The 25000-nt window shown below is 35.5% G+C and overlaps 1 protein-coding gene and 1 long non-coding RNA gene across 13 annotated transcripts in view; both read right to left on the bottom strand.

The window, feature by feature from the left end:
* The window catches only part of LOC144965542 (rhodopsin-like), a 172580-nt gene that overhangs the window by 6206 nt on the left and 141374 nt on the right, over window positions 1-25000 (bottom strand). The window lies entirely within an intron of this gene.
* Window positions 9713-18140, bottom strand: LOC144965541 (uncharacterized). 7 transcript variants are annotated; one of them, XR_013644050.1, is made up of 3 exons: window positions 17820-18140; window positions 15487-15683; window positions 9713-10149 (listed from the first exon to the last, which is right to left on the bottom strand). It is a non-coding gene; the product is annotated as an uncharacterized LOC144965541 (long non-coding RNA). The 7 variants fall into 7 exon arrangements; XR_013644055.1 differs by lacking the exon at window positions 17820-18140 and adding an exon at window positions 17624-17753; XR_013644056.1 differs by lacking the exon at window positions 17820-18140 and adding an exon at window positions 17664-17753.

Below are 25000 nucleotides of genomic sequence, written 5' to 3'. Positions count from 1 at the left end.
AATTCTAATTAATTGGACCATTCTGTGAGTGCAGGAGTTGATAACTTTTGTAAACCGCTCGTGTGGTGTGGAGATTATTACATACGTTTTCTTAAATTTTAAAATTAAATCTCAACTTAAATACCACATTACAGACTTCACGATTATAAAACTTTTTTTTATCAAATTACTCTGGCAGTTTGAATACAATAACGACCTGAGTGACGTCAAAATTATTCATTTCATCGGGGAGAATCTGGTGAAATCAATTCGGCGGTCTAAATATATTGAGAAATACCTGGGTGACGACAATATTTTGCATTGTTCATTTCATTGGAGAGAATCTAGTGAAATAAATTATATCTCTGGCGATCTAAATACAATGATAAAGAGCTGGGTGACGTCAACATCATACAATTTATTTGGTAATGCCATTACTTTTTTTTAACGTTCCTTGTAGCGGTAGCTGAAGGAAATTAAATAAATAATATTACGCTAAAATTGAAATATTGTATATTTATAATATTGTAATGCGTCTTTTGTGAAGACAAGAAAATAAACAGAATCGCTCAATCATTATAATGGATGGAAAGTTGAAGAGACGGGCTAACCGTTTTAAAAAAAAATGGTCTCTATTATATCCACGGATGTATTGACGTATAAAACAAAAAGATATAAAACTGAATATTTCTACAGGGTACTTCCATTGATTTCAATGCTCACTTGGTTTTGTGTTCGTTCTAATAATTCCTCTCCCCCAACCCCCCCCCTCCCCCCCCCCCCCCCCCCCCCCCAATCAGTAGTTCTGATAGAACTCAAGTTGGAAATCCTTTGTACATAAAAACACCATTGAAAAGTAATCAATAAAAATAAATATAACAGCTTTAAAAAAAGAACAACTTATCAAACACGGAACGTTTCAGGCTCAAAACCCTTCTTAAGCGAGCAACACAAAAAAAAAAAAAATTTAAAGCATAAATATATCACTAAAAAACAGATTGACGACAAGATTGGACTTTTTCTTTTTTGTTGTTGTTGTTGTTGTTGTTGTTGTTGTTGTTGGCGGAAGAAGGGTTTTGAGCCAGAAACGTTCCGTGTTTGGTATTTTGTTCTTTTTTGAACCTGTTAAATTCAATTTGTTTATTACTTTTTACAGTCCACAACTTCCAGCAGCTTAGTATCACTATAAAAACACCCTACAGTGACTTATATGTAACCAAATTATGATTAGTAGGACTATTAGGGGGAATCAAGTCAATTTTATTTGACACAAGATCATTATTATTTCATTATCTTACAGATCAATCATTCGATCAAACAGATAAAACAAATGAAAAAGAACTGATCTGAAGAACCCCGAACTGATCTGAATTTACTTTGCTTTAAAATGAGAGAAATATTGAAAGAGAAGAAATTTAATGTATTTTTTATTGTTGACGTGTGGCTTCGTGATATAGTGGTATGAGTTTCGGCTTGTGTCTAAGGTTCCAGTCCCGTTGGGAGCGATGCAAAGTTGAGGCATTAAGGGGGGGGGGGGGATGGTACTGTCACCCCCCCCCCCCCCCCCCCCCCCCCCCACACACACACATCTCCTCTTCAGTGTTGTAAAATTAATGTTTTGCTTTTAACCGCATTGTGTTGCCCGACATGTTCAGTGACGTTGTGGACTGGGTAGGTGGGGATAATGGGAGTAAAAAGCTCTGTCAAAGAAATCAACTTGTCTCCACTTACAGTGAGACTCGAACCAGAGACCTACAGATCAGTGAGTGTTATACCTCAAGACCACAAGCCTCACAAGATTGTCTCGTAAGAATCCGTGATGGATCCAATGGATATATTTCATATGGATATCCAATGAATATATCACATCAATAAAATTGTCAATATTGTCAAAATTGATAGCATAAAATTTGCACAGAAAATCTACGGAATGAACGTTTTCTAAATCAAATGGGATATATAAGAAAACGATGCTATTGAATAAGTAATCCATCTCTCTTTCTCTCTCTCTCTCTCTCTCTCTCTCTCTCTCTCTCTCTCTCTCTCTCTCTCTCTCTCTCTCTCTCTCTCTCTCTCTCTCTCTCTCTACTCTACCCTTACCTCAACCATATCTCTTTTCAATGGTTTGACATTCTCCAACGTCTCGATCAGTCATACTTTCACATATTATGTTTTCTAGTCGATGATTTAATTATTTCTAGTTAAGTATTTATAAGTGTGTGCGACTGATGTATGCGTGTGAGTATGCACGGAATGGTATGAGAATGTTACGGCTCGTCGAGTATTATTTAAAGCGCTTTGCGGTTTCGGCATTGAGCGTTTTAAAAGTGTATTATTATTATTATTATTATTATTATTATTATTATTATTATTATTATTATTATTATTATTATTATTATTATTATTTTATATAACAATTAAGGGTTAAATAGACCAGTTGGCCTTTAAACACCCTGTAAAGATATATCTAATCGACATGTCAACAAACATGAATCGGAAGCATAATGTTGAATGAGAAAGAGACATGATTGCAGAAAAGATTTCATTAATCATTATGACACATACATATTAACCACCATAACAAATTATCTTTAGCAATCAAAATCGTCTATGTTCAAAGCGACGAAATCTCTGAACCGAAAACCATTCGAGAACCCAAAACTACAGGATAAATTTGGCAAACAGACAACAAATCCCAACGATATCCTTGACATTGTAACTGACAACTTCCAGCAGAAATTTCACAAACAAGTCTCACAAATATCGCCCTTCTCAGGAAACCCTAGAGACCTAAACAACCGCATCACAACAACTGAAGTTAGAAATAGCAGAAAGTGCCTAAACAATAACAGATCCCCAGGCAAAGATGAAATTCCCGCTGAATTGCTGAAATGCGGTACCCTCTCCCTGGATATGAGCGTTGCAAACATAATGAACAAAACATTCTCAACACACAAAGACTGGGACATAAACAGCGGTGTCCTAATTACAATACAAAAACCAGGAAAAACGAAAGGACCCGTAAACAACCTGCGCCCAATAACATTACTGAATACCATAAGAAAACACTGTCAACTATTGTCCTCAACAGAATTAGACCGAAAATAGAACAATATCTATCACATAGCCAAAGCGGGTTTCGCCAAGACCGAAGCACATCGGACGTTGTATGGACACATAAATGATTGGCAGCAAAGGCACTCAAAGAAAACATATCCATAACAATAACCGGAATCGATATGTCCGCAGCCTTTGATACGATCGACAAAGGAAAACGTTTGGAGATATTAACAGAAATAGTAGACGAAGACGAGCTCCGAATAATCCGATTTCTCCTCAGCAACACAAAGATACAACCAAGGATATAAGGGGCCACAAAACAGACGCAGTTCGAAAGTAACATCGGGACCCCCCAAGGAGATAGTCTGAGCCCGATTCTGTTCACAATATACTTAGAACACGCTCTGAAAGAAGTTCGAAAAGTCATTCCAAAACCAACGACTCATATTGAGAATGCAATCCCTAGAGAAATCGCCTATGCAGATGATGTCGATTTTATTGGATCAACACCAGCAAATATTGACATCATACAAAATACCCTCATGAAATATAACCTCCAAGTCAATGCCAATAAAACCGAATTTACAACAATATCGAGGAACAAAGAGGAATGGAAAAGAACAAAGAAAGTCGGCTCACTAATTGGAGACACCGAGGATGTACACAGAAGAAAACAGCTATCAAACGCCGCACTCAGTAAACTCACCAATGTATGGATTAGAGGTGACAAAATAAAGAGAAAAACCAAACTGAAACTGTACCATGCTCTTGTAAAACCGGTACTTCTGTATAACTGCGGCACTTGGGCGTTGACAAAATCCGAAGAAGAACATCTGGATGCCTTCCATCGCACACAGCTAAGAAGGGTACTGGACATCAAATACCCAAAAAAGATCTCAAATGAATCACTCTATAAGATCACAAAAGAAAGACCAATCTCCCTTGACATTTTACAACAACGATGGCAACTTTTCGGTCACATACTACGCAGGGACAAAAACATACCAGCTAACCAAGCCATGTCGGGATACTTCCAAAAACACGGGAACCTTTTCAGAGGAAGACCGATCACAACACTCCCTGTGATCCTAAACAAAAACCTCACAACACTTGGACAAAGCATTAGTCTCATAACGGCAGGGGACCTTGAAAATCTGAGAACCCTAGCAGAGGACCGGCAATATTGGAGACACCTCACACACTAAATACTGGAAACAGCCAAGGCGACCCGATCTTTCGGTCGAGATGCGAAAGGCATCTAAGTCAAGTAAGTCAAGTCAATCAAAATCACATTTCAAAGAGTACAGTTCCCTATCTATGGCATTTTTGAAAGCATTTCACGCATTTTTGTATTGTAATTTAGACTGTTCTTGAAATAAATGAATGTTGGCGAATGGATGTATTGCATATTGTAAATATTTTAAAATCATCACCTCGATTGAACGTTATGCTTGAATAAGTAATAAAATCTTTGTAATCAATATTATCTATACCACGGACTAGTTTATACAGCTTGATCAGGTCCCTTCGTTTTCTTCTATACTTTAAAGTGGGACGTTTCAAAGCCATTAATCTTTCCCGGCAGTATTTATTTCAGTAAGCAATCATGTAGCGCGTCTTTGGACATTTCCTGAAAGTACTGACTGCCTTTTAAATAAAGGATTCCATATGCAATTTGTATATTCTAAGAGATGTCTAATGACTGACTTATATAAAGTTACGAACATTTCCGTATCCATGTACACAGAATGTCTTGATATGAGTCCAAAGATTTTTGTAGTTTTATTGATAACATTTTTATGATTAGCCGTGACATTTGCTAGTTTCCAGTCATTTGGAATTTTCATGCGGATAGATTTATATTGTACAAAATCGAAAGTGGAAGACATAGCTCAGTAGCTACAGCCTTCCAAAAATAAGGCTGAAGATTATCAGGGCTTTTAGGTGTATTCAGATTTAATAATTTAGTTAAAACATTGTCAGCTGTTATTTCAATATCTGTCAGAATAATTTCATTATTTCTGTCACACATTGATGGTAAATCAGAGAAATATACTCATCAACAAAAACACTCGAAAAAAAGTATTTAACGTCTGTGCCTTTTCATTATCACCAAAAGTGATATCACCGTTAGATTTTCTAAGATTTCTTATATTTGTTTTAATTTGGTGCTAATGTCTTTCCAGAAAGGCTTCGATTTATTTTTGTTTTCGTGTCTTTAATAGCGTTTTTTTCCAAATGTTTAATTGCTTTCCTACTATAACTCTTAGTTGCATTTCTAATGCACACTTAGTTTTTATAGTTTTCCGTTGATTTAACCTTAACATATTATTGGAAAAGCGTATTCTTTTTGTTAACATACGTTTAACATTTTTATTCATCCACAGTGGTTTGTTTTTCGAATGTTTTAATGGGACCTATTTAGATTCCAATGTCTTGGGTTTATCTTTAAGAAACAGCCATGCATCTTCAACATTAATCTCATACATTATTCCAATCAATATCACCTAATTTATTTTTACACTCAGTATAATTCGCGTTATGGTAAATATTATGGCATATAATTTTTACATGAATTGTTGTTTTTTAAATTTTATGATCGATCTAATGTAATACGAATGCCATCATGGTCGCTTTTATTCAAAGGCGCAAGATATTCACTGTTCTTTACAAAATGTTCATCATTGCAAAGTAAGAAAACAAGAACATTACTATTTTAATTTCCCTTGTGTCGGGTAGGTTCACTGATTAAATGTGAAAGTAAAGCATCTCTAATTGCTACTTGAAAGTATATATTGGGTATATATTGCATGTTCTATTCCAATTCATTTGAAGGAAATTAAAATCACCAACAATAATCATAAGATCATAATATTCATAAGAAAGAGACCGAAAAATGTCAGAATAAATTTAGCTTTATCAAAACTCAAATTTCTATTCTACATTTCCAATCAATATTCGATAGTTATTGTAATTCAAATCACACCACACAATTTCATTTACAATGTTATTATTCTTAAACTCAACCGATTGGAGGTCAAGTTTGTCCAAAGTATAAATACCTACACGTCTCAATATTTTTTTATTTGTGAATAAAATGTATCCAGGTTGGCATATTCCAGTTCAATAGCAATATCCTTATAATGGTTTTCTAAAATCTCTGTGAAGTATATTATTTATAAGGTCTATCTCTTTGAATCAATACATTTATTCGTTTCATTTGTATAAAAGACTATCTATATTTGAATATAATATGACAAAATCCTCACCAATGGTTTTAGTATTTGAATAATAAATGGCACTTTCTTGTAAAGTAATATTGCATGACATTATTATCAGCACCGTTAAGTGGAAAGTTATTATTACTATTGTTATCATTATTGTTATTATTATTATTATTATTATTATTATTATTATTATTATTATTATTATTATTATTATTATTATTATTATTACTATTATTATTATTATTATTATTGTTACAAAGCCTTGTCTCAATTACTTTGGGTATACATCTGGTAACAGCAGTGGCTTATAACACTCAATGAACTTGGAGATCTTGGTATCTATAGATAGTATGCGGTTAAACAGCTGATCGGAGTGGAAGTTTACTTCCGGGTGGCAGAAAGCAATGGAAGACAATGGCGTAGAATAGTAAAATATTAGTTTCTGTCGATAATCTTCCGTATTTTTCTGGTTCTAGACATAAATATATTTTTTAAAAATTTCCCGTTAATGATGTAGACCCCTATGCCATTTGTGAACACGACTGGTGCCATAATCTTTAGGAACTACAGCCAGTCTCATCGTTTGATGTAGCGAACAACCTCGTCACGACCACAAGTTTCTGTCTACACGGTCTACACATTTCACGGTAAGTCTGTATTATTTAATCGTTTCCCTATGCTATACCTATACTATGTTACACCATCTACGGCTAATTGTAAGATTTATTCTCAAAAAATCACAGAAGACAGATATGTCGAACCTGACACGGAAATATTAATATGATATGACCTGCTTCACGAGTCGTGATCATCTTAGTGTCTTAGTCTTAATCTTAGTCTTCGAGTCTTAGTAAGTTTAGTCTAAGTCAGTCTAAGTAGTGGATCAATGAGTCTGTGTGGTTACATTCAAATTTCAACTATTTTGCCTTTAAGGTGATGAATTCCTCCGAATTCACCAAAGATTATAAATAATAATTTAAATTAAAAACACCAGGGCAGGCGATGACTATGAAATCAATGTGATCCCGAGTCCAAATCTAAACTGATATAATACAGTAACAAAACACCATGCCCATAAGACTGTTTTAAAAGCCCCACCCCATTCCAAGGGACTGAGCTTGATCCCGAGTGAATTTATTTTTCTCATCCCACTCCCCTTATCAATCCAGCAGTGATTGGGTAGCTGAGTCTGTTAGATCTAGCGGAAAGTACTTTGACATAGACTAGAGTCCTATCTAAAGGGTAGCAATTGCTATGGCCCGTTTCGCGCTTTTCAAACCAGGTTAAACTTCGGCTCCATTGAATGACTACTTTTTTATTCGATATTTTACTCAATCCCCAAACTATATAATTTTTAGCCCCACGGCTGATGTTGAGTTATGGAATTGTGTCTCTCTGAATAATTCTAATAACCTTGCAGATGAGTACTCCACATTTCACAGCAAATTTAATTCACTGTTGTTAACTAAATGTGATAACAACAGTTTTTATCCTCGAGTTTCAATTAATAATATTACCACCATTGCCATATTTTTTTTTCAGGCTTACAAGGGACTGACTACTTAAAATCAGGCCTACAATGGATGGGTGACGGATGTAAAATGGGTTAAGCCTCCTAGCTGTGGGAAAGTGGTACTAGTTGCTAAGGTAACCCCCCCCCCCCCCCCCCCCCCCCCCGTTTTCATCTCACTTCTATGATTATTATTACTGTTATTACATATTATTATTTTGATTTCTACATTTATTTATATTACTCCATGCAGGATTGATAATAAGATATAGAGGTTTTTAACATATGGCTATATTCATTACAATGAATTTTCTTGAACTAGAATATGAATAACTTAAAAAAAAAAAAGAAATAAGAAACTTCTTTAATAGGTTCAAGTTCTACTATGGGAGACTCAGTCGAGTCCTTGGAAAAGCCTCTTTACTCACATTTGCTCAGTCAGTGTGTTCGGACATAAACGTTTAAATGGTTATGCGACTCATGGCAGTCCCGTTAACTCAGTTGGTAGAGCACCCATTTCACAATCATAGAGACCGAGATATATCCTAGATGAAGTTAAGACCCCACCCCCTCCCCTTTCTTTTTTTTTGTACACCCAGCAGTAATTTGGCAATAGAAAAGCGCCCTATTCGAAGGGTAACAAGTTATTATTTTCACACTATAGAAACTGGGATGAAATCTGGCTCTATAGACCTAATGGTTCTGATGGACTACTTTCGGTGCTTGCGACACTATTAGGTCATTTTCAGCACAATTAAAAGCTGTTGCGAAATACGTAGTAAGAAAAATGGGCTTGGATCAAATACGGAGCAGAAGTAGATCAAAATTATTAATGTGCTTAGTTTTGAGATCGCCTAACAGTTCAATCCAGAGACGGAATACACTCAAATGTTTATGTTTGATTTAAGGGTTTTACTGCATTTGCGACGCATTTCAGCACCAGTAAAAAGGAATAAAATGGGATTGTAAAAATTTCCAGATTTACAATTAAAAGCACACAAGAAAAGTAAGACAAAGAGGAACAAATGTAGATTCCAAGAGAATGCTATCAGTGTACTAAGTCTGATAACACCCAAAAGTCTCATCCTGACACAAGCACAGGTCCCCCCTAAGAGGAATACACTCAAACGTTCGCGTATTATTTTTTAATTATATTATATTAAGTTACGTTATGCCTTTTGCGCCGCGATATCATAAGATATCGTCGCCTAGGCATTCCACGAAGGAATATAGATAACTCATCAAACAAGATGTCTGATGTCAACGGGAATCACCCATGTTGTCCAAGTGAGCAAATTGGGGGTTAATAATCTTGCTCAAGGAAAAAAAAACGAAAGTGCCTGAAGCGGGGCTCGAACCTGGGTCATCCGGATCACAGTGCAATGCCTTAACCACTCGGCCACTTCGCCCCCCATATTATATATACACACATATATATAATATAATAAAAAAATTTACGCGAACTGATTTACAAGACAAAGAAATTTTTTTTCCCAAAACCAACAATATTCATTTCTCAGCCAATGACTCCGGCAGTCGAAAGGACAAAACCAAGTAATCTCATTCCAAGACAAGGACATAAAGAAACTTGGAAAACAATATAAGGGATAGAGGACATAGCATGACCTCTTGCCACCATGGGAAGTCAAAGACCCCACCCAGTCTATTGTTTATAAAATGTTAATTATAAATTTACAAAATAAATTTACATCCATTTGTCACCCTCTCATCTAAGGACAGGGGATAAAAGCATGTAATCTTATTCCAAAACAAAGATAGAAAGCTACCTGAAAAAGGAATACAGACATAGGGGGGTGAAGAAAGCAATAATGACCTTGCCCACAATGGAAGGTCAATGACCCCACACCCAGGGTAGAAAAATGAGAACTCAGTCAAGCATTCACCATCAAATTGCAAAAGCAACGGATAAAACAAATTTTTAAAAAAGTCATTACAGTACTTTATTTTCTTTATTGTGCTCCAACTTCATAAATATACAATGGATTTCTATTTATTTGCCAATTCAAAAATATTATTAGGTTTTGAATGTTATTGCAGAACATATAATAATGGTAACAGAAGTAATACTACTACTACTAGTAGTTATACTCCAACTAGTACAATTTTTTCACAAACATTTCGGGCAAAAGTAAAAATTTAACAGATGTATTAGTCTAATGAAAAGAATGAAAAGGATTACAAAGGTATATAAAATCAAGCATTATTGGAAAAGAATGAATAAAAAGTCTGACTGCTTTCTTTTCGTTTCAGGTTCGCCATTCCCAAAAATTGGGTTATAGTGGACTCTGTGTGTCGACAAGTGCTTTCTGCTCAGCATCAAGATGGGAACCTGAAATGTCTGTCTTCACAATCCTGTAAAAGAAATACCAAGATTAAGTTAATATATAGAGCAAATAGTACATTATTGAACTACCACCTCTGGCGTCTATCGTGTCACTGGGAATTTTAATTTTAATATGTTTGAAAACAAAGAAAACTTAAGCCCCATTTCCTCAAATACGCAAGTCATTCATTTTACAGGTCAAAATAATTTTTTAAAAAGTTTTTCTTTGACTTCAATTTCAAATGCCAATAGTGCCTGAACCTTATGATGAGTTCCAAAATGGTTTGGCATATTTATGTGGAAATCTATTCTTTTAAAAAAATAGAGTTGTGGATCACCATTGCTCCGTACAGCAAATGTTAAATATTTATCATCGAGCACAAAATTACTGGCAAACCTAAAAATTCTAAAACTATTTATTTACAAACTCTACAAGTAACACGCAAATATTTTAAAAACTAAATGTAATTCTATCACCTGTGGAATCAAACTATGTATGCTCAGAAAATCTGCTGTACTGTAATGTTCGGGCAATTATTGGCCTTCGCCAAAAAAAGAAACAAAAATAAGAACTGTATTTCCTACACCAGTATACAAAAAACACACATATGTTTTCTCTACACGGGAAATTCCATTGAGTGTTACAAGCGCTGCACCTAACCATCAACTTCTTGTAGATACTGCTAGCTATAACCAATAAAAATGGACAAACTTAGCCCATAATATTTTACATTTCTGGGAATGTTTGTTTTTTCTTTTATGCCATATAATTTATTATTTTTTAAATTTAATTTGTTGCCAGCGTGTGTATTTTGTACATACATAGGGAATACATGCTTCTGTAAAAAAACGTTTGATTGGTCATTCTGCTGATTTGTGCAGATTGCCTTTTACCACAATGAAATGACAATTGGCTTGTAAAAATAACATGTAGACTATAATATTAATATATTCGTTTAGCTTAAGCGGCATAATTTAAATTTAAGGTTAATAAAACATTTCCTCCCAGATCTTAATAATTGAGGAATAAATCAATATGGGTGAACTCATTTAATTCTATCTATCTCATCATAAGAACACTTTGTCACTACGTTGTGTGGCCTTGAGCAAGTCACCTCAGCCCTAGCTCAGTTTGTGGCGCTGTGTTGCGGCAATGCCTGGGTTATTTCAGTCTCCCTTTAGAATAGACTCCAAAGACAAATTTTCCCTAGAGGTGAATAAAGAGAATCTACATTTTTAAAATTTGTTACGCTATAGTCAAAGACAAAAAACCTTCAGAATTTTCTAATTGTGTATGAACTATCCTAAAAGGCAACCTATCCATAGCATAGAAGGACATGCTCACAATAGTATTAATTTCATTGTCCTCAAATTTAATGGATCTTCCTCTTTTATTAATTGTCATTGCCCATTCATTAAATAAAACAAAATTAATCAACATAATAAAGACAAAGCTTTTGATTCAAATGAAGTGATGTTTTTTGTTCAGTTATTTATTATCTCTGAAGTTAAAAGTCTTAAAACTCAACCATGTAAGCTTTTGTACAGTCTGGTTATTTGAAAAAAAACTTCTCTTGATGTCAGTTCTTGCACCAACAATTTGGACAAACTTTGACTTCATTACTGGCTCACCGGACAGGCATTCCTTACATACCTTATGAGCAAATGAAGTCACTTTATATGTGCTCTATTCCCCTTTGTCTTATTACTTTCCTCATAGTCATAGATTTGTGTCTTAACTTTGCAATATGAAATATGATTTTGTGTCCTTTGTCTATTGTTATGTGCATAGATCTACAATCTTTTCACTCTCTATTCAACTTTCCCCGTGTGGTGTCCGGGGTCCCTCAACTGAGAGGGTCAAGAATAGCCCAACGCCAAGCCAGCGTGTCGTAAAAGGCGACTAATGGTGTGTGATTCCCCCATCTTTGAGTCACCTGGTCCTCCAGGTTGGGGGTTGGCAAAGGGTTAACACCCCTTTCCGTTAAACTCAAACCGTTACAGAAACACAGACAGACAAACCAAATCCTTTTTTTAGCTTGGGCGACCGAAGAGTTTCTGGAATTACAGAATTTATGAAGGACAACAGACAAAGCCGAAAGGACTCTGCTGACCCGATGACATCTTCGCCAAACAAGCAGCTTCGAATTGCGTCGTGGAACGTTCGCACCATGTATGAAGCAGGAAAAAGCTCTCAAGTTGTGACTGAGATGAGAAGATACAGGCTGCATATACTTGGAGTAAGCGAAACCCACTGGATACAATCCGGACAGAAACACCTCAAGTCTGGGGAGAAGATTTTATATTCAGGGAGAGGGGACGGGATTCATACACAGGGAGTAGGAATAATTCTAAGCAAGTTTGCCCAGAAGTCACTGAGAGGATGGGAACAATGCGGAGAAAGGATCATCATGGCGTCCTTTACAACACGGAGTAAGAAGATCAGCATGAACATTGTACAGATCTATGCCCCAACAAATGATGCAACAGATGAGGACAAAGATACATTTTATGGTCTGCTACAACAAGTCATTGACAAGTTGCCAAGGAAAGACATCAACATATTGATGGGAGATGCTAATGCAAAAGTGGGACAGGATAACGTAGGCTATGAAGGTATCATGGGACGTCATGGCATGGGAGAAATGAATGATAATGGTGAGAGATTTGCAAATTTCTGTGCATTCAACAGTTTGGTGATTGGAGGATCAGTGTTCCCCCATAAGAGGATCCACAAAGCAACTTGGGTCTCACCAGATGGTGTGACAGAGAATCAGATTGATCATTTTTGTATCTCTCGTAGATTCAGACGTTCATTGGAAGATGTGACAGTACGGAGAGGGGCAGATGTTGGATCAGACCACCACCTGCTATTGGCAAAGCTTAAGCTCCGACTCAGAAAACACGGGGCCAGATCACATACAAGAAGAAAATTCGAGGTGAATGCACTTGATGGGGAAAAGAATGAGGAATTCAAACTACAATTGAGTAATAGATTCCAACCTCTTACTGAGCTCGAGGAGGACATAGATGTAGAGTCACATTGGGCAAAGATCAAGGAAGTTTACATAACAACTTGCCACGAGGTATTGGGGGTAAAGAAATCGGAACATAAAGAATGGATAAGTCCAACCACCTTGGACCTTATTGAAAAGAGGAGAACAAGGAAGGAACAAGTGAATGCAAGCCGAACAAGGGCTTCAAGACTGGATGCACAAGAGCAGTATCGAGCCATAGCTAAGGAAGTCAAAAGATCTGTGAAGAAAGACAAGGAAGCATTCATGAACAGACTTGCAGAGAAAGCAGAAGCAGCAGCGACTGGAGGACACATGAGGATCCTTTATCAAACTACCAAGACACTTGCTGGAAAATATGGGAAACCAGAGGTACCAGTCAAAGACAAAGATGGGAAAACTATTTTTGGAAAAGAGGCTCAATCTGAACGATGGAGGGAACATTTCAACTGCCTTCTGAACAGACCACCACCAGACAACCAGCCAGAAATTTTGCCTGCAAGGAATGAGCTACCAATTAGCTGTGATCCACCATCGATAGCAGAGATTGTGGGTGCCATTAACAAGATGAAAAGGGGGAAAGCTGCTGGACCAGACCAGATTCCACCGGAGGCTCTAAAAGTTGATGCGGAAAGAAATGCTGAGGCCCTGCACCCACTATTTGAGAGAATCTGGAATGACGGGATATTCCCAAAGGATTGGAAGGAAGGACATCTTATCAAGCTTCCAAAGAAAGGGGACCTCAGTAATTGTAATAATTATCGAGGCATCACTCTTCTTTCTATCCCAGGAAAGGTTTTCAACCGTATTATTTTAGAGAGAATTAAGAATGCAACAGATGCTAAACTGCGGGACGAACAGGCAGGTTTTCGGAAAAACCGTTCAACCACCGACCAGATTGCCTCTCTGCGAGTCATAGTGGAACAGTCTATAGAATGGAACTCTCCTCTTATTGTCAACTTTCTGGATTACGAGAAGGCTTTCGACAGTATTGACAGAGCAACATTGTGGAAAATTCTGGCACATTATGGACTCCCTGAAAAGATAGTAAACCTCATTAAGGAAATGTATGAAGGATCAAGTTGCAGGGTTGTACATGAAGATCAGCTGACTGACAGCTTTGAAATTAAGACTGGTGTCAAGCAGGGATGCTTGCTCTCTCCATTCCTGTTCATCCTTGCCATTGATTGGCTAATGAAGGAAACCTCCAAAGGGAGAAGAAATGGGATACAGTGGACCCCCTGGACACAGTTGGATGATCTGGATTTTGCAGATGATCTGGCTCTTTTGTCCCACACCCAGGACCAGATGCAAACAAAAACCACAATTATAAACAGCCTCTCGGAATCAATTGGTCTAAGAATACACCCTGCAAAGTCAAAGGTCTTGAGGATAGGTACGCGTCAAAGGGAGCAGATCAAAGTAAAAGATCAGGAACTCGAAGATATAGACACTTTCTGCTATCTCGGAAGTATAATTGACAAGGATGGAGGCACGGAAGCAGAGGTGAAAGCACGAATAGGAAAGGCACAGGCTGCATTCACATCTTTGAACAGAGTTTGGAGAACTAAAGATATCTCCCTTCAACTAAAGCTAAGACTTTTCAACTCAAACGTGAAGTCTGTCCTACTGTATGGATGTGAAACTTGGAACGCATCACAGGCATGTATAAGGAGGGTACAGATTTTTGTAAACAGGTGCATGCGTAAGCTACTCAGAATAAAATGGATGGATAGAATAAAAAATGAAGAAGTATGGAAAAGAACACAGCAGAAACCAGTAGGAGAGGATATAGGAAGAAGACGATGGAGGTGGATTGGACACACGCTTAGAAAGAATGACTCAACTATAACAAAGAAAGTATTGGACTGGAACCCTCAGGGCAGAAGATCAAGGGAAGGCCACGAGGAACATGGAGAAGAATTAAAGAAGCTGATATACAGAGAAGTGGTAAGACCTGGAATGAGATAAAAAAGTTGGCTCAGGATAGAGAAGGATGGAAACTGTTTGTCTGTGGCCTATACCCTGACCCAGGGTGAAAAAGGCAATGATGATGATGATTCAACTTCCTTTCAACTGGCAATGCAATGACCTTAAAGTGTAATGAACGGCACAAACGTTGCTAACCTCACTTTTTACCCCCCCCCCCCCCCCCCCCCCCCCAAAAATTGCTTGATTTGGACCTATTAAATTTTCTGAGAGCGAGATCTGCTTTTATATAGCGCATGCAATATCCACCCAAAGCACTCTACAAGATGTCCCAAGCCAACAGAAACATTAACATTAACATGTAGGAAGAGATATCATGCCTACATAAATATTGTTTTAAACAGATACAATCAATACACTTACATTTACATGGTCAATGATTGAGCTAGTTTCTCCAATTGTTGATTGTTCAACTAGAGCCGTTGCTGCCTGCAGTCATTGCGTTTGTTCCTATCTTTAAGACATGAATAATGGTCTGTTTTTTTTCTCTGCCCCATGTCCAAGCTTTAACGTTGGAACCCAATCAGGATCAGTTTCATCCAGCAGTGATGCTGGCCCTCCTGTAAAGGCAAAAAATTGATTGTTGAAATATATTACATCATTTCTTGCCTATTACAATCTGGTCCTGGTCCTTGTGTGGCTATGTGGTCTAGTGGTATGACACTCGATTTTGGATCGGAAGGTCAAGGGTTCGAGCCTCGCGCTCGGCGCATAGTTGAGTCCTTGGAAAAGGCTCTTTATTCACATGCTCTCACCGTACTCAGGTGTAAAATGAATACCTGGTCGTTTACAGCGTTTTCTTTGTCCGAAAAATTGTAGCGTCCCCTAAAAGGCGTCATGTCCCGTTCTACATGTTAAATGTTGCTGTTGACCAGGGACCCCTTGTAAAGCGCTTTGAGCACATTTAGTGGATATTGCGCTATAATATAAAGCTCAATTTTTTAATTATTTTTTTTTTACAATCCTTAAGCTTTCCGTTAAATTTACATCAAGCTTTGTCAAATTAGAACAAGGGTAGAACAATTATATAGTGCAATTTCCATTAAATGAAAATTTGTTCAAAGCGCTTTGCAATGGGTTTATAGCCAACAGCAAGACTTTACATGCAGGTCGAGACATGACGCTTGTTAAGCGATATTACATTTTTTCCGGAAAGAGACAATGCTGTTTAACAGGCCTGCATCTGCCCCCTGAAAAACTTGCCTGAAAATCCTCGAGCCGAAGCTTTTTCAATAACATGAGCAAAAATCCCCATTTCCCAGAATATTTTCTTAGAATTTTACCAATTCAATAGGCTGTTAAACAAAATGAAAAAGTATTTTAATTAATTTTTTGTTCCGGCAGAGCGAAATTGCCAGAAATGCCGGCAAATTTACAGGCCTATGTTAAAAGCCAGTTACCCAATTTATGCCTGAGTATGGTGAGAGAATGTGAATAAAGTTCCTTTCCCAATGACTCAACTGCTCAGAACGGGTCTGGAACCCTAATCCTTCCAAAATGACGGTGATAACTATACCACATAGCTGCAATGAAAGTATCGGGATCCCAAAGGACAATTTTTTAAAATTGAAATTATTTTATTATTATTATTGTCATATTTGGGGAAAATTCCATATGAAGGCCCTAATTTAATGACTATACGAAACATTATAACTAATAATCCTCACCTTGAGTTAACATTAATTTCTAACTATGAAAATTATGAAAAGTTATTTTAGTGGATTGATAGAGGTCAATTGTTTCTTTCTTTGGATTAAAATTTAAAATAATAATAATAATAATAATATTTATTTTTGTCAGTAAAAAAATAACCATTACTATCATTATAAACTGACACTGGCAATCACTAAGCAGCGTGTTAAACTTCTGTCACAAACTAGCATTTACATGTCCAACAGCGGTGTAGAAAAGCAGTTTGTTCGTGTTACTTTACAATACACCACCGACGGAGGAACGGAAAAAAAAAACTTAAGAAAAACGCAACCTTACTTTTAATATTTCTTCAAATGGAGAACATGTTTTAAAAATGCACAATAAAATAATCTTGACAAAGCATAAGTTATAAACTGGAACATTATAATTCTAAAATGAATGACCAGAACAACAGTGAAAGACTTCCTCATCTCATAAAGCTTGAAAACGAAAGTAGCCCTATCACTATCGGTAATGAGGCATTTGGTTTTGATTTTGATTTAGAGTAAGTTGCACGAGAAATGCATGAAATATTCATGGTCCTATCTGATAACTAAACACAACAAATAAAAGATCATCCATCCGGACCGTGTATGGACCAAAAAAATTAAAATGATTCCTTCTAGACCGCCTACAGACTACAGATTACATCTGAGTCTGAGATGAGTCAGATGATTTCTCCAACTTCGGAGTTTCGCATAGAAAAGTCACATCGGTGAAAAATCTCTCCGTAGATTTTGTTAGACCACCGAGTTTGAAATTTTTTATTTGATTTCTCTTCCATGAAAAGAAAAAAACACATATTTACTAAATCATAAACTTGCAACGTCAGAAATTAAGGCAAGGACCTTGTTCGGTTGCCGCCAACTCCGTGACATGCTATGGCCCACAATGGCTACATGATGATGTTGGAGCGAAGTAAACTTGCTTTGTTCACAATAATTAAAATTAATTCATATCGTATATATAATATTTAAGATTTTAATTTATCCATCAATTCTTACCTTTAACAAAATGATCATTGCAAACTCGGTGGCTGCAAGTTAGATTTGAGTTTGAGTTTGAGCCATCGCCAAATCCCTTTCTTCTGATCGCTGCCATAACCGCTGTACTGTCTCCGCTGGGTTAAATTTATTATTTTTGGGTCCTTCGTCTTCCTAATGGATGGGAACCTGAACATTTTGACTCCATCTCGACCCTGTCTTCTAGTGCATCCGATGATTATGCAGTTATTTGGCATTTTTTCACGTTTAAAAAATTGGACAAGAGCTTGTTTCACATCAATGTTTACAAGCCAGCCAAGTTCTTTTGCCATCCGGAACTAAAGTAGGTCATTGCGTGACGTCATCAGCATTCTATCTATACTGATAGATAGTACGGCAGAATCTGAACACAGGGTTATCGGATACATATTTGCAAAAAAAAAAAAACAAACAAAAAAACAAAACAAACAAAAAAAAAAAAAAAAAAAAAAAAAAAAAAAAAAACAACCAAAAAAAAAAAAACCCAAACAAAAACAACCAAAGATGTAATTTTAAAACAACAAACAAATGACCCGGAAAAGTGGTAATTTTTTTTTCAAGCATCAATTTTTATGCTAAAATGCGCACAAAAAATGGAAATATATCTTTTTATCCCGCTGCCATGAGTAGATAGGGTCTAGTCTTGAGTAAAAATTACCTCGTCTTGTCCGTGTAAAAGTGAAATTTTTATATTTCATGAAACGACTGCGTAATTCTCTATAAAATGGGTAAAACTAAGTGAATGGAAAAATAACGATAAAAAAATCCAAAATTCCAAACTGTTATTTCAATTGTTTAATACCAAAGGGCTTAAAATAGTCAATATTTTTGGAATTTGACATTTAAAACGCAAAATTAGCAATACTAGTTGCGTGTTGCATTTTGTATGTAACGCAGCTTTCTGGCTGTTGAAGACTATTTTATTATTGAGTGCAGGAAAGATTTCGAAGAACGTTATAAAGTCTCTTGTAATATTTAATCTAACTCGAATTTCATGTTTACTGATGATCCACATTCAGTCACTCCCCGAGATATAATGATTGTGGTTCAGGCAAAATTCAACTCGTGCATTCATCCATGTAATACTAATATCACAGATGCGTGGATTCTATTGGTTAAAAATCTGATCAGAGTGAGCATGTCTTGAACCGGAAATCTTAAAGTAAAATTAATGGGAATTATATGACTATCAATGTCAGTGTAAGGCTCTTGACGAGGGTATGGTATGTTTACAGTATTTTCTCTTTTTTGCGGGGGAGGGGGGGGGGGGGGGGGGGGGGGGAGTAGAGTTGGTTCTTTTTGTATAAAAATGTAAATCAATCCGGTATTAGGATGTAAATCCTTGCTAGTATGCGAGTCGCATAATCCAAAACTTTTTGGTAGCATAAGTAAAAACTCGTAGACCAAAGTAAAATGTCGTCTCTGTAAACACTCATTATACTTTTGCCGACGGAGATATTTTATAATCTCATCTGAAACAACTTCTTACTGTCTTTGCCAAGAAACCAGCATCTCCTATATGATTATTAGAAGATCCTTCTTCTTCTTCTTCTTCTTCTTCTTCTTCTTCTTCTTCTTCTTCTTCTTCTTCTTCTTCTTCTTCTTCTTCTTCTTCTTCTTCTTCTTCTTCTTCTTCTTCTTCTTCTTCATTTCTTTCTTTATTTTACGAGTACAAGGCTGTTCTACTCATGTGTAACAATAGATTTTCAAACATCAGGGAGATTTATATTTATATTTTGCCCAATCCACTAAACAATAAAGCTCTAGGCTCGTAGGCTACTACTGCAAATACAGAACAAACAAGTAATTGCAAGTAACTGAAATGAATGATAATTACTATTCGCAGTACTACTGAGAATAACGAATACGAACGCTATCTACTACTGCGAATAGAGGAAATCATTATTCACAGTACAACTGCGGATAGAGGAAAGCACTATTCGCAGTACTACTGCTAATAGAGGTGGCCAACCTGAAATTATAAGTTGACTATGCAATTATATTTGGGACGATGGTTTATGACGGGATATTCGAATTATATTATTATATTGGACATTCCGTAAATAATGGTGGCGTGAAAGCTCTATTCCCTCCAATCGTGTTTTGATCAAACTCATTTACTAATGATTCATCACACGATGGTGTACATTATGGGTAAACAGAGTCTTGCCTTACGGCCAGGGAAAAATACGGGCCATTAATTAATAATTTTTTTAAAAAAATGTTTCAATTGCACTTGTTGCTGCTACCTTTACTTTATATATCAGTAGGAGCGGGTAATTCTTTCTAATTGCGCTTGTTTCATCACAGCAGTACATAAAGTGTTTTCCCCCCTTTCTCTTTCTTTCGTTTATTCCTTTATTTAGGAAGGAATTCGATTTTTTTGGATGCAGAAAGTTGTATCTCTTTGCGTTTTTCTATTTTCGGCAATAAACCGACCTGTAACTGTAACTCAATCTTGTTAATAACAGTCGTCAATTGACCTTACGTCAATTTTGTCCCGAGGTATTATGTCAATAACGGTTGGAATGGAAATAGCACAGAGTATAGTTGTGTGGGAAGACCCCAGGCTTATTAAGTATTGTTTGTTCGAAAATTATAATTTATTGAAAATACATCCCGTGACAAAGAGTTGTTGCATTACGTGATTGATTTTTAAATGGAAAGATATACGATTTTCATAATAAAAACAAAACAAAACAAACGATAATACAGTGTTTTTTTTGTTTGTTTTTATTGACACATTTCAGATTTGAATAACTCCAAAGCTCCGAGCAGCAACATTTACATTACCTTTTCTACCGATGACGTCATAGCTCAGCTACCAAAGGTCAGACATTGTAAAACTTATATCAATCAAAACTTGAACAAATTCTACACATGTGGCAAGAAACCGTTTGATGAAATCTTACATCTTCTCGTTATTTAAACCTGAAATGTGTCAATAATAATTTTTAAAAAGCCTCACACACTGTAGATCTTTTAGTAAATCCATCTACGGAATTGTCTATTTGTCTCATAGCAGTTTTGCAGGTTGACGGAGAGTGTCATAGAGCAAGACCACTCCGCCACCCATTACTTTAAAGGAAAAAAAAGAAGGCGAGGAACAGAGGAAACGACAAAAAGAAATTCGGCAAAAAAATTCGGTCTTGACTTCAAACTTTAACAAAATCGTTTCAATTCATTTCACTCATTTTCTGCTCGATCAACTTCCTTATAATGCATTGATGATTATGACGATAAAAGACGACAGCAGATGGAGGCAGAACACAGGGATGGTGATTCAGTAATTCATCTACAATTTGAAATATGTCTGGCAATGTGGTCCTATGGTATAATACAGGGTATAGGCCTAGCAGATCCCTAGTATGAGTCTCGATGTAGGCGGTGCAAGGTCGAGCCCTAAATAAGGCTCTTTACTAACATTCGCTCACCGTACTCAGGTGTAAAATGAGTACCTGGTCATAAACAATGTTGTCTCTGACGGAAAAAAATTGTAATATCGCCTAACAGGCGTCATGTCTTGTTCTACTTGTCACGTGTTGCTGTTGTCCATGGACTCTTTGTAAAGCGCTTTGAGAACGTATTGTGGATATTGCTCTATATAAAAAAATAAAAAATCTTTAAACACTGCAAGAAAATGTATATGTAATGTAAATGTTGGATTATATATACAAACAACTGATTATTAATCTAAACACAAAATGTGGAATGCTGTCTCCAATCGGGATTGTTTAAGCGATACAAATTGAAAATATAGTCTTTACAAAAGATACTAGACGGTTTGTTTCTGCTAATAGTTCGATACTGTTTGGAAGAAAGACAATGCCATATACATATTTGGAAACTAGACAAAACTAGTTTTTTTGGTGTATTCTTCTTCAAGTACCAAGTCTGTGCCAGACATCGGTCATCATGGTACGACATTCATCTCTCTGATCAGATAACCTCAGAAAACTAATATTACTCTTATCTTTCTTTGTCACCCAGCTGTTCAAACTATCCAAATATGTTTTTCTTGGTCTACCTTTACTCTTTTTGCCTTCTATCTTTCCTGTAAGAGCAAGACGTTCAATACATCTATGTCGATAAGGTGCCCTAAATATTGCATTTGTCTTTTTCTTATTGTACGAATTAATAACCTTTTAGTTTCAGTTTGCTTTAATACTTCTTCATTAGTTTTCTTCTCTGTCCATGAGATTCTTAACATTCTTCTAAGAAACCACATTTCTGCTGGCCCTAGTTTTGGTGTATACTTTATTGAATTTGTGTAAAGTGTTGAAATGTCGCAGATATTTAAATCAAGTCATTAAAAATCGATCTTGCAAAATCGAGCTCAAAAATGAAATCATCACGCATGACGCACTGCAGTATTTTGTATGTCCACCGTTAGAATCGATCAGCTCTTCAACTTTTTGCCTCATTGGTGTTAGCTGGATGGCTGCTTCTGCTGTTATATCAATCTAGTCTAAATTGTATTTATTCTGTCGAATAGTTTGTCGAATTTTGTTCAGGTTCCTTGTTTTTAACTGGGATTTGTTACAGCTTTCTTTCCATAAAGTCCCACAGATATTCAATGGTATTTATGTCAAGTAACACATTTTTATCTTTCTGATGCGAGACGTCGACATTTTTGCAATTTAAGTCGATTTCACAATGACCACATACAATGTTTTATAGATAGTATGCGCTTGGCTATGAAGCTCACAACATTGCCATCCGGAAGTATAATGGACCAACACACAAAACTATGTGTAACCTTAGACGTTTGCCCTGACTTCGGTTGAAGAAAGGCAAGTGAAGAATAAGTTCAACCTAAAACATTTCGAATTTGGAGTGGTCAACTCATCAACTGAGGGACATCCATGCAAAATTCTACATAATCGAGTCGTCGTACTATGATTCTGATTCACCTGTGTGTGTACAGAACAGTTTGCTGTGACTGTATGTTGTTTGTTATTAAGTAATATTAAATTGCGTTATATTACTTAATATTCAGTTGAGGGTAAGGTAAGACCAATACCCAAGTCCCAATCTTATATTATTTTTCATCTCTCTTACAAAGTATTAAGACTTTGGAAATTAATATATCTATTATAGTTCTTTTATTTAAATTATGAACCAACTATCTCAATAAAATCCCTCTTATATTTATTATCTTAGTCAATAAATTAAATATATTAATATATTAAATTGCTTATTATTCTTGTCTGTCCTCTATTTACATGTCCTTGTCGGTCGAAATCTCCTTCTTGATTTCTATCGAACTGACCTCGTGACCTATACCAAGAATTCCTCTCTGTTCCCCCCCCCCCCCCCCCCCCTTCTCTCTCTCTCACAAACATAAACACACACACACACACACACACACACACACACATATATTATATATATATATATATATATATATATATATTATATAATATCACACACACACAACACATATATATATATATATATATATATATATATATATATATATATATATATATATATATATATGTATATATATATATATATATATATATATATATATATATATATATATATATATATATATATATATATATATATGTGTGTGTGTGTGTGTGTGTGTGTGTATTCATTTATTAATTCACACCTCGTTCTGTTATGTACATTCTCTGGCAGCGTTGTCGGAGAATGTTACAGAACGAGATGAGAATCTTATTATATATTTGGCAAATCCGATTTTTCCACTAAAGCTCCAGATCCACCAAACCAATCACCACCAAATCTTGCATGGCGTTTACAAATTGACCTGAAGATGATTTTTGTGTACCTTTGAGATTGATTAAACAACGGCTTGATTTTATAAAAAAGATCAATTGTTTCGTAAAAATTTCTTCGAAAACAGACGGCATCAAGTTTCGTACGTTGGTTATGGGTTAACTTCCGGTCAACGAATAGAGCAGTAAAGTTAGGTGCCCCAAACGTAAACAATAACAAGTTGCTAGTGATTTCCGTTAGGGACCGGAATAATTTACGCACAATATAGGTCTCCCAATTTTGTAGTTTGAGTTGTAGGCAATACACTTTCAGTATTGAAAATATGTTTACATAAAATCTAACAGTTGCAGAAATAATAATATAAGGCTAAATTATTATGAAAATCAGGCTCCGAATAATTCTCGTTTTGTTCACACCAGCGCAATAATTTGCTCTGGTCTAAAAATAGATAGACTGTAACTTTTGATAAATTTTAGAAAATTTTACCTTTTGTTCCATAAAATATCCATATCTAGACATTATTTGATGCATGATCGAGTATTTATGAATATGTGTTTCTTTTGCCACCTAACAGCCAAATTTTAAAGGTTATTTTTTTCTATTATTTACATTGGAACGTGAGCTGTCAAGACAGGAACATGTGGTTTGCCACGTGCTTCTCGACCTTTGTTTACGTTTGGGGCACCTAACTTTACTGCTCTATATGACAAATAGAATGTGAGTACTTGCACAGGACCGATACCAGGTAGTGTTACTCTCATTATTTTTAATTAAAAAAAAACTATTCGTTAATATTCATATTAAGCCTTTTCTGTTCTAAAAGTTAGGAGATAATTCTACTGCACCTGATCGAAATATTTAATATATTTGACCAGAAGATAGTTTGCTAACTTTTTGATGACTACTATATCCGATTACAAACAATAACAATATGTCAGATGGTAAATGTCGGTTTTCTAACTCAAGGTAACAATGGCGTCACACATCAAAATCTGCCTCCTTCTCTCTTTGCACACAATATAGATGATAAAAGATTGAACATGTTATTTTATTTATTTCCTTTAATAATATTAATAATAATAATAATAATAATAATAATAATAATAATAATAATAATAATAATAATAATAATAATAATAATAATAATAATAATAATAATAACAACAACAACAACAATAATAATAATAATAATAATAATAATAATAATAATAATAATAATAATAATAATAATATATAATAATAATAATAATAATAATAATAATAATAATAATAATAATAATAATAATAATAATAATAATAATAATAATAATAATAATAATAATAATATATCTTTCTTGTCCCCAAAAAAGTGGCAATTTGTCATTTGGTTACACATTTATAACAATACAATATTGACATAGACACACTCACACAAG

The sequence above is a fragment of the Berghia stephanieae genome, chromosome 2 (genome assembly GCF_034508935.2).
Source record: "Berghia stephanieae isolate SIO BIC M18660-M18661 chromosome 2, UCSD_Bste_1.3, whole genome shotgun sequence".
Classification (NCBI taxonomy): domain Eukaryota; kingdom Metazoa; phylum Mollusca; class Gastropoda; order Nudibranchia; family Aeolidiidae; genus Berghia; species Berghia stephanieae.
Note: the sequence above shows the minus strand (reverse complement) of the source record. Positions and strands in the feature narration are given on the sequence as shown.